We start from the raw sequence: 11,738 nt of genomic DNA, 5'->3' as shown, positions 1-11,738 counted from the left end.
TACACATTACACATTACACATTACACATTACACATTACACATTACACTTTACACTTTACACGTTCGCAGCCATTAGCTCGATATTATTCGCGAAGAAGGATTGTTCGTCACGAATAATACCGATTACCAGGTCTCACCATGTGGAGGTTGCTGCGACTGGAGACTCGGGGATAAAAGGAATCAAAGTTCCTTCGATCTCCCTCTAGTAAGAGTATACATACATAGATGCATACTCTACATAGAGTCGACGAGCTTAATACTAAGTACGAAACCGTGGAAATCAAAGAAAATAAAGTCCCTTTGATTTCCAAAGTTTGAGTCTAACTCTGCCAAATAATTATTTGAACCAAATGGATGCTAAATAGAAATCGCGACACGACGCGACCATGAAACTGGATTTACTGACAAGGAGAGTGCAAGACCTTCAACTCACCAATTTCATTGAAACTTTGTACACTTGTAGATTTCGTTCCCCTGATTACGAGTATATACCATTATAGGGGCAGACATGCAATAGTTTTTGAGATATTTGTAATTAAAGTTTTATTATTACCTTGATGTACTCTACCTGGTACTCTACCGGTGCGCCACCGTTACAGTTGACGATTGCTGCAACTAAACTCGTACATCAAGGTAATAATAAAACTTTAATTACAAATATCTCAAAAACTATTGAGTGTCTGCCCCTATAATGGTATATATTCGTAATCAGAGGAGCGAAATCTATAAGTGTAGAAAGTTTCAATGAAATTGGTGAGTTGAAGGTCTTGCACTCTCCTTGTGAGTCAGTCCCGTTTCCTCCTGTTGGATCTGGATTCGAGAGGAAGACGACCGACGCCTCCAACCAGTCCTCCACACCCTGCACCCATCTGGGAGCCACCACGGACCCGACTTGCAATCGTCTCACTGCGCTTTGGACTTACTGCACTGCGCGGGGAGCCTGGACTACACCAGATGGGACACAAAGAGTAGAGGACCGATCCGGAGGAGCCGATTGCCTTCCTCTCGAATACAAATCCATCAGGAGGACGGCAACCGACTTTTCTATCCAGTTACACAGTTGGTCACTTCACTTATCACATCAAGTAATAGTGACCGAAGTGAAGAACGAAGTTGCGAGTCCAATATGGACCTAAGAACAAACAAAAAAATTGAACAAATGATTAATAATTGTTTGGTAGAGAATAGACACTCGTACACGCATGCCTTAAAACTAACCAAACCAAACTAAGGTACCCACAACAACCAATACCAAGCTACGATGATAACTAAGGGAAACTACACAAGCAAGAATAGGAGGGACGGGGACGCGCGATCTCGAGAATCCATATCGACCGAAGGATCGTCGAAGAATGAGGCCCCTCGTATACCTGGTCTGTCGAGGGTCGCGGCTCGCTTGTGCGTCTCGAAGTAGAGAATGGGAAGGGCGAACAACAACCCCGTGACGCTCGATTTGAAGACTCGTTGAATTTATCGAGAAAATAATTCGTGAAACATTAATATCACAGCAAAATTATATTCCCCGTCATTGTTTAAATAATAAGTATTAGTAATAATTAATTTAATTATTGTCAGAAATTAATATTTAGTTGATTCAATCGATAGATATTAAAATATTGACAAATTTCTCACGATTAATGTCTCGAATGAATACTTATTCTGAAGCGTAATTGTTATTTCATGTAAAATTTACGAGGTTTTAACCATGCTGCTATGTAGATCTGACCACTATGTAGTATAATATTACGAAGATCTCTTATTGTGTTTTGTCCAGTTTGAAATGTTCTATAATGTCGTGTTTCATTCTTTAATGTCACGATAAAGTATCAATATGAAATGTATTCATTGATATATTATTCTCTTTTGAGGTAAATCAGTTGTCCGCGACAGAAGGTTCATCATGCAAGTGCTCAAATATCTGACAATAAAACACATTTAAAAAGCAAAATACAGCATAATACGGTATGTTACAGGATAATGATACATAACATGATACCGTATAACACAATATATTGTGATTGATGAACTCTATCCTTCTCTTATTAGTATATCCATGAAAAGTACAATCATTTGCAAAAAGTTAGAGCTCATACAATAACTAGAACTGCAAAAATAACCACAATTAGTGGAACTTCAACGCTTAAACATAGACGGTTCCTAACATATTCCAAGCACTCACAGAATTAGTGAGAGGTAGTCCATCATCATGGTAATTCTCAAGATCCATAGTTTTTCTTCAAACTCTTCAAGAAGTCAAATACGATACAAACGCAGCTATGAGTACACACATTTTGCTCAAACTTCCAACGTTGAATCAACATTCTCTTATATCTCCATTACACGTTTTTGGTCCGCAACAATGGTTTACGAAGTATCTCTTCAAAAACGAAGTGGACCACGTTTCTCCGAAAGAGAACTCAATAACGAGTGGAAAAGAAACCACGAAACGAAATGGAGCGACTACGACGAAGAGGGAAGCAAGCAGACGGAGACGAACAATCGATTGAAGTAAGCGAGTCGAGGAACGGAGAACGACAATACAAGGGCAAGCAGACAAGGGATACAAATGGATACGTGGATCGACGCACGGGGGAAAAAACAATGGACGACGTGGGAGAAGGACGAAGCGAGCACCTTCGAGAAAGCTTAATGAGTACACGTGCAACGTATGTTTAGTATGTCTCCAGCATTCGCAAGTAAAGGCACAAACCTGAGAGACGAAGGTGGCGCGGATGGGAAGAAGGAAAACGGTCCCGATTTTCTAAAGTTGCCTGGAAAACAACCTAGCAACGTCGGTGGATAAACAAGTGGTAACAAGCTACGTGCTCAGCCTCCCACTTTCGTCTCGGTTTCGCCTTCACCTTTCCCATTTTCATTCTTTCTTTCTTCCTTTTTCTCTAACGGATTCTGTGTGACAAATCTACCCTAAGGCTACTGGAAGCTCCAGCTTTTCCTTCACACGATATACACCATACTTTTCCTCGCTGAACACGAAATAACCTTTTTTTACTAACTGCTGGTTTCATCGTTGCTTTGTTCAGAACCTCGTACTAAGCTTGCTTACACCGCGAACGCGTATTCGCGAAGTAGGAATGCATTTTGAGATTGCTTTTATACGGATTTAGACTTAGTTTCCAAGATCTTGACTTTTGTTTCAATAAAATTTGATCTAAAGTGAATATCTCAATTATAGGCACGTTCTTCAACAATCGTCAATTTGAATGGCCACAGAAACTTCGGGATATAACGTTTTTCAACGTGACCAGGCTGTCAGAGTGAAATTCATCTCAAATGGCGCTTGCGACTGTAGAGCAAAATTGCAAGATTTAAATCATATTGTTGGAAGTGTTCAGATTTTCACCTAGAGCGAGAAACATTGTTCGAATGTAAAAGTAAAATTGAATTGATCAGTCATTAATAATGTCTAGTAACAATATGTGAACATGAATTTTTACTGTTTAGGCAAAAAAGAAAAAAAATTATCAGTCAAGCGAATATGCAGGTTTTTCGAATGATTTATGAAAATTATTGGTTCAACAAAAGCTCTGACAGTCTCCGGTTTGATTTCTCACGTTTTCTCGTCTATATTACACCAAGAAAACATGATGAAAATTTCAGCTGCGTCTACTTGCTCTTTCGAGAGTTCCATAATTTTATTCTCAAGTATGTGTGAATACTCAAATTTTGAGAATCTGCGAATTCCTTCTAAAATCCATTCTGGTGAAGGTGTGACATTATTTTTGAGACATCCTTCGCAAAAATTGACTCATGTTTAAAGGACGTATTATGAACTGGTAAATTCCTAACAAATCTACGACAGATAAAATGTACGATGATTAAAAACCATAAAAAAATCCTGTATTTTTTCCTATTAAAAATTCACTAAAACAAGGTTCAATGACCCAAACATACGAATATGAGGCCTGAAGCTAAAAAAAAACACCTTCCCCTTAGCGAAGAAGCTATTGACTTATTATTATAAAAATGATCTTTTTTTTATTAAAATAATTTTTACATAATTCTAATGTATTTTTTCATCCTGCGCCGTCGCACAGTGGTCCCGATGCTGGAAACCTGGCCAAAATAAGAATGAGTTTTCGGTTCCTCGTGAAACTTTGTATTTTATGGTTATTTGGGCCGCAAATTACGAATCTGGTATCAGAACTGCAAAATTCAAAATGGCGGATCCAATATGGTCAACATGGATATTAAAAATATTAAATTATTATGAATTTTTTATGAAATAGGATTTCTAGGTTTATAGGGCAACATAGTTAGAAAAGATTGGCAGAAATAACAATAATAAATTAATGTTAAATTCAAATTAAGGATAATTAGTTAAACAGTTTTCTTTTCCTTATAAGCATGGACTTTAAATTTAAATAACTTAAAATGGTGCAAATTTGCGCAAGTTTTCTCAATTGGATATCATACCTGACATGTTACTTTATATCAAGAAACTTGGCAGAGCGTGTCACTCGATGACTATCATCTCTGTTTTTCTTCCGATTCATCGAAAGATAACTAAAATTTATACCATACTGAGAAGGAAATTACAATAGTGAATCCAAAGATATTTTACTTTGTTCTTGTGGAAAGTTTATGTTTATAATATCTACTTTTATGGACACAATCTCGTTTGGGAAGTCGTAGCGATAAGACGCGTTTACGTAGTAAGACGTGTTTACGCGAACGATCAGTTATTGTGTATTGTGTACTTGTGTATCCAAATTCCTCATGCGTGCGTGTGAGTATGCTTCTTACGAGGGCTTGCTGCTGGCAAGTCCAGGCTAGAAATAGCATTAAGTACAAATGACTGTAATTTACAGCTAAAAATTGTCAAATCAAATGACAAATTTACTGTCATTAAATCGCAAGAGAGTAGCAACTTAGCAGATCAGACGAAATCTGATACCCAGATGGATAGAAAGAACGATCAGACATCAAAGAAGCTAACTAAACTACAATCAAAGAAACGTAAAATCAATCATCCGGATGAATTATTACATGAAACAGACACAGGACATACTAAGTGGATGAATAACATTCCTGTTAGTAATCCGTACAGTATCCTGTCGGAGATGGAAGTTGATGAATCCACAGGTAGTAACACTACAGCTATCGAAAGGCAGCAACCGAAACGCCCACCAGTATACATCGAAGCTCAAGTCATACAGCCCCTTACTGAATTAATGAAAAACATAGCCAACAACAACTATACTCTTAAACAGCTTAAAGACAATCATATCAAAATCCAAGTCAACACTCCTAACAACTACAGCGAACTTAGCCGGATATTGAAAGAAAAAAACGCTAACTTCTACACCTACCAACCGAAAAAGGATAGAAGCTACAAGGTAGTACTTAGAGGAATGCATCCTCAAACCAACATTAGTTCAATAATTGACGAGCTGAAAGAATCAAATCATCAGGTAAGGCAAGTTAACAATATAACTAAGTACGATACGAAGCAACCCTTGCCGCTGTTTTTTATTGAGCTAGAACCCAAGGAAAATAACAAGGAAATCTATAAAATTAATAGACTACTTAACACGGTTGTGATCTTCGAACCTCCTAGAAACAAAAGAGATATACCGCAATGCCTACGCTCTCAGTCGTACGGTCATACTAAATATTACTGCAACAGAACCCCGATATGCGTTAAATGTGCAGGGATACACTGGTCTTCAAACTGTCCTAATGAAGGGAAAATAACGAACGTTAAGTGCTACAACGGTCAGGGTAACTACCCTACCATTTACAAGGGCTAAGGGTAAGATACAAATCAGTTATAGATAACCCAAATACAAACTCAAACATTTCAAATCAAAAGGCAACTCTAGATAGCAATAACAACACTCCTGTATGGAGTCAATACAACACAAAAACTAATAATATAACCTACGCTCAAGTCACTCGAATTCGGGAACAGGAAGTATCAGCTGATTCTCCCGAAAATCAGACTTCGACATCTGACATGTTAGAAATTAAAAAATTATTGATAGCATCAACAAAAAATACTGAGTTAATAACCAACATGCTTATCCAACAAACACAATTATTAACTCAGCAATCGCAACAAATCAACAAAATGTTAGAACTTCTTTCACACATGTTAACAAACAAGAATAATTAAAATGGATACATTAAAAATAGTAATCTGAAATGCCAATGGTCTACTACAAAGACTGCAAGAGTTGAAAGTTTTTATATATACAAATAAAATTGACGTTCTATTAATCTCAGAAACTCATTTTACAGGAAAAAGTTTTTTAAAAATTCCACTTTATAATATATATGACACCAAACATCCCTCTGGCAGGGGACATGGAGGTTCTGCGGTAATTATCAAGCAAGACATTAAGCATTTCTTTCTATGCTCGTTCGCCGACGACCATATACAAGCCACCGCTGTAACCATATGCACAGATCGTGGCAACATTACACTGTCAGCTATCTATAATCCTCCAAAATACAAAATAACGGTACAACAATACAAAAGCTTTTTCAAATCACTAGGTAATAAATTCATTGCAGGTGGAGACTATAATGCTAAACATAATCTATGGGACTCAAAAACAACCACTCCACAAGATAAAGTTTTAGAACAAACTATACGTAACCCTTCCTTGGACATAATATCAACCGGAGAACCAACACACTGGTCATCGGCACAAGAAAAAACTCCGGACCTATTAGACTTTGCAATCACTAAAGGTTTACACAAACGTCACTTTTGTAGCCCGTTCTTGTTTAGATTTTACATCAGATCATTCTCCCATTCTTATCGATTTTTCATCTAAACCAATACTTACGTACGGAACTAACCACCTATACAACAATAGCACCAATTGGATCCAATTTAAGGATCATCTTGAAACTAAAATAAATTGCAACATACCTCTAAAAACACCTGAACAAATTGAAACAACAGTTATAAACTTTACTGACTTAATACAAGAAGCATGCTGGCTAACAACTAAACAAACTAAAAACAATAGAAAATATTTATCTCTTCCTAATTATATTCTATACAGAAAATAAAGTTCAAGCGAAAATTAAAAAACACTTGGCAAAAACACAAAACACAGCTCAACAAAAACAAACTAAACGCCACCACTAAAAAAGTGAAACAGTTAATTCAAAACTACTTCAATACTGAATTTTACAATTACATAACGAATCTATCACCCAACGAGGACACAAACTATTCACTCTGGAAAGCTACCAAAAGACTGAAAAGGACAGCCATTCTGCTACCTGCTATTAAGAAAAAAGACTCTAGTTTGCTAGAAGTCCACTTGATAAAAGAAATGTTTTTGCTGAACATTTACAACACACTTTTAAACCTAATGCAGGTAGCTGTAATATTACTCCACAATTAGCTCCACTGTCCACAACTGAGCACCAGGAACCAATTATAACACCAACTACGGTAAAAGAAGTCACCCGCCTCATCCATGAAACTCGGGATAAAAAAACACCTGGGTTAGACATGATAAATGGTAAGATCCTCAAGGAACTTCCACCTAAAGCGGTAAGAATGCTCACTATAATTTTTAAAGAAGGATCGGCACTTGCCATCGTCATATCGACCAATCTCGCTTCTTTCTCTAATATCTAAACTTCTAGAAAAAATAATCCTGATTATAATAAAGAAAGTAATAAGCGAAACAAATTTAATCCCGCCTCATCAATTTGGATTCAGAAACAAATATGCGACTATTGAGGAGGTGCACAGCCTAATAAATAAAATTTATACCACATTTGAACAAAAGATGTATTGTACTTCTGTTTTTCTAGACATAGAAAAAGCCTTCGACAAACTATGGCATGAAGGTCTCCTACATAAAATTGAACAAAATCTTCCTTCACACTACTACCAACTTATGAGATCCTATCTCGCAAATAGAACCTTTTTCGTTAAAATGCAAGACACATGTTTAGGAATCTGTAACATTAAAGCAGGGGTGCCACAGGGCAGTGTTCTCGGGCCATTACTGTACACAATATACACGGCAGATATTCCCGTCACCAGCGAAACCTCAATATTTTCTTTCGCAGACGATACTGCAATCTTAGCTATACATCCTGACCCAAAAATCGCACACGAATTGTTGCAACGACACCTTCTAAAAATCGAAGAATGGTTGATTAAATGGAGAATAAAAGTCAACTCTGAAAAATGTAACCACATTACATTTACGCTAAATAGGGGTACTCTCTCCCCCCCCCCCCCCCAGTTACCTTCAACAATACAACCATCCCACAAACTAAAGTAGTTAAATACTTAGGATTACATCTGGATGCAAGAATGACCTGGAAACACCACATCAAAACGAAAATCAATCAAATCAGAATCAAGAGACGTGAAATGTACTGGCTTACTAACAGGAACTTCAAACTAAGCACGAGCAATAAACTCCTCATCTATAAAACAATAATTAAGCCAATCTGGATGTATGGTATTGCATTATGGGGTACGGCTGCCAAAAGCCACATAGCAAAAATGGAAGCCCTACAGTTCATAATTCTTAGAACGATTGTCAACGCTCCTTAGTACGTGCGGAACGAACAGATACGAACCAATCTCATGATCAAATCAGTGGAAGAAGAAATAAAACACCTATGCAACAAATACATGAATAGGCTCGCAAACCATCCCAGCGACTTAGCTAAAAATCTGTACACGGAAGATATACCTATAAGGATCTCCTATAAGGAGCGCATGCATTAAGATGCAACCTATTGTGGAAGCATCTACGTGTTATTCGTCTAAATGGTGCTTTAACAATTTACCAAATGTCCTTCCTGGACAAATTGTAAAGTACCTAGGAGATGTAAAAAAAAAAACTTTTATGATAAAATGATTTACATATGAATCTATTGAGGATAAACTTTCTGTGACACAATAAACATGCGCCACTTTTCACGATATCAAGGAGCATGAAGTTTCGTCAACTTTGAACCTCTGTATATCAGTAACCGTTTACTATTTTTTTAAATTTCAAACGGCATTTAATGCACTATATGTATACAACACACGAACAATTTTGAATAAAGTGTGTTCGAAGTTTCAAAAATTGCACTTTGCCCAGGTTTTCGGCCATCGGGACCACTGTACCCGTGTGAAGCTGGCCCCACCTTTTTAAAAAACTCAAAATTTTCTTTTTCCATACGTTTGCTTATCGTTTGCTCACGTTTGCTCAAGTGGAATTTTCGTTTGCCCCTCTATAATTCAAAAGATAGAAGCATTTGTTTATACGCTCATGGAGGAGACATCGTGAAATGTGTTCCGATTTTTTTAATTAGCTTGCTTTCAGATATAAAGAAGGAAATGTAAATCAATCTTTGAAAGTGACTCTCTTTCGTTCCCAGGAAATATATTAATAAATGTATCTAAATTTCGATTGACACTAGTCAAAATTCGGAACACATTTCGCGATGTCTCCTCCATAAGCGTATAAACAAATGGTTCTATCTTTTGAACTAAAGAAGGGCAAACGAAAATTCCACTTGAACAAACATGAGCAAACGATGACGAAACAGCATCAAAAAGAAAAATTTGAAATTTTGAAAAAGGTGGGGCCAGCTTCACACTTTTCAAAAATTTGAATCGCCTGTATCTTTTGAACTAAAGAGGGGCAAACGAAAATTCCAATTGAGCATTGCTGAGCAAACGATGAGCAAACGTATGGAAAAAGAAAATTTTGAGTTTTTCAAAAAGGTGGGGCTAGTGTGAAGCCGGCCCCACCTAATTTGATTCGGGTATATCTGTTGAACTAAGGGGGGCAAACGAAAATTCCACTTGAGAAAACGTGAGCAAACGATGAGCAAACGTATGGAAAAAGAAAATTTTGAGTTTTTCAAAAAGGTGGTGCCAGCTTCATCCGGGTGACCACTGTGCGTCGTCGGCGCGAAAGTTGAAAATCAGCGTTGACGTGAACGTGTTAAAGAGTAGCTTAGACAAGTGGATGTATGAGTGACTTAGTGTAAGTTACCAATTACTCCAACATACAATGTAAATTACTTCCATGCCTGCTGTTCAATCCATTCTTCCAAAGTGTCCATTTTATCTCCACGTATTTTGCACTGTATTATTAAAATTAAGCGTAATAATGACTTAAACATTTAATTGTTTCCCATTAATTGTCAAAATTTGTTTCTTCAAGTTTAATAGCATTAAAAAGAATAGTAACATCCGTCAATATTATTTTAAAAACACGTTTTCACCTTTGGACACCGTAAACGGCTACAGAACTAATTTAAGAACAATATTTTCTACAATTTCTGTTATCATAAAAATTCATCGTATCGGTTTTCCACTGCAATTACAGTCACGTTTCCACTATAAAACCGTAGCAGCAACAGAAAGCTAAAAACGTTAATATTTACGATTTACGTTTTCCTAGCCAGTGAGTCGTTACCATTTTTCTGAATGCGCATTTCAACGCGTTAGCGTCCACACACGACGAATGCATAAATCGCCATTTAAATATTTATCCGCACATCGCGCACTGAATGCGTATTAACGACAACTCGCCAATATTTTCTCGTATGTAAAGCCTCGTTGTCATCCCGTGCAAAGGCTTGTTGTCAACAAACGGAAATCATAATGAATATTTATATTCCGTTGTCCTCTGCTTTCGCTGCCTCACCATCCTTCATGAAGTTTACTTCATATCCAATGTTAATTGAATATAAAATATTACGAAAGCGGCTCATGAGTCGCAAATATTCTGATACGATACAATGCAATAGGAAATGTGAGAAATTATACTGTGTTTGCACACAGGGTGACAGGTGGATCGTGGTGAAACAAACTGAAAAATGTATCTTTATAAACTCCAAAGATACAGAAAGTTTGCTTGGAATTATAGATATTAAATGAATAATTCGATTGAACGATTATTTATATAACCTTCAATTTGTTTAACATAAATATAATATCATTTTATAGTTCAGTATTTCATATTTTGGATAAACTATAGGTGGCTACAAACCCTTCATTTTCTTGTAATTCGAATTACTATTTTTATAGAACAATTCACTCATTCGTTATTGGAAACTGTATCTAAAAAACTACTTTTCCCATCTCTGACGAAAGGAACAAGCAATCGGCGTGGAAATAAATTCTTTGGTTAGGGTTTACACGCGAATAACTGTACAACGTAAAAGTCGCTGTGAATTTACGTGAATATGAATAAATTAATTTTATTATTATGATGTCGTAACGTAGTGGTCGTAGTACTGTTACGTGACTCTAAATTCATTATTTACACAAGCTGCTGAAAATGTCGTTCGCGAAGTCGTAAATAATGACGTGCTCTTCACTTCTGCAGTTTAATATCGCATGTACGGTATCTCTCTCTTTTCTATTCGAGGACGAGAATCTACTTTGCCAGAAAAGACGAAATGAATGGAAAATAAAATGGTGAAGTGTTTTTGGAATTTGTTCGACTGTACTGACTTTAAGTGGATTATAGAATGTATGTGTCAAACGAACAACATATAACCCACCCTTTAGTACCTGTATCTATATAGATACGGTAAACATTATTCATTTTTCAAATACGTAACCGTCTGTTTTGCTGCATAAACATAATAGGGATGGAAGAGAAATCTCTTAAATGTAATGTGGTCTATTTTTACTTCTGCTTCAGTGTTGTTTTTCACATTTGCACTAAACATGATTGCAAGTAATGAGTCATTTATGTATGACATAAACGCTTCCGACC

The sequence above is a fragment of the Hylaeus volcanicus genome, chromosome 3 (genome assembly GCF_026283585.1).
Source record: "Hylaeus volcanicus isolate JK05 chromosome 3, UHH_iyHylVolc1.0_haploid, whole genome shotgun sequence".
NCBI lineage: Eukaryota > Metazoa > Arthropoda > Insecta > Hymenoptera > Colletidae > Hylaeus > Hylaeus volcanicus.
The sequence above is the reverse complement of the archived record's forward strand: the minus strand, read 5'-3'. Positions refer to the sequence as shown.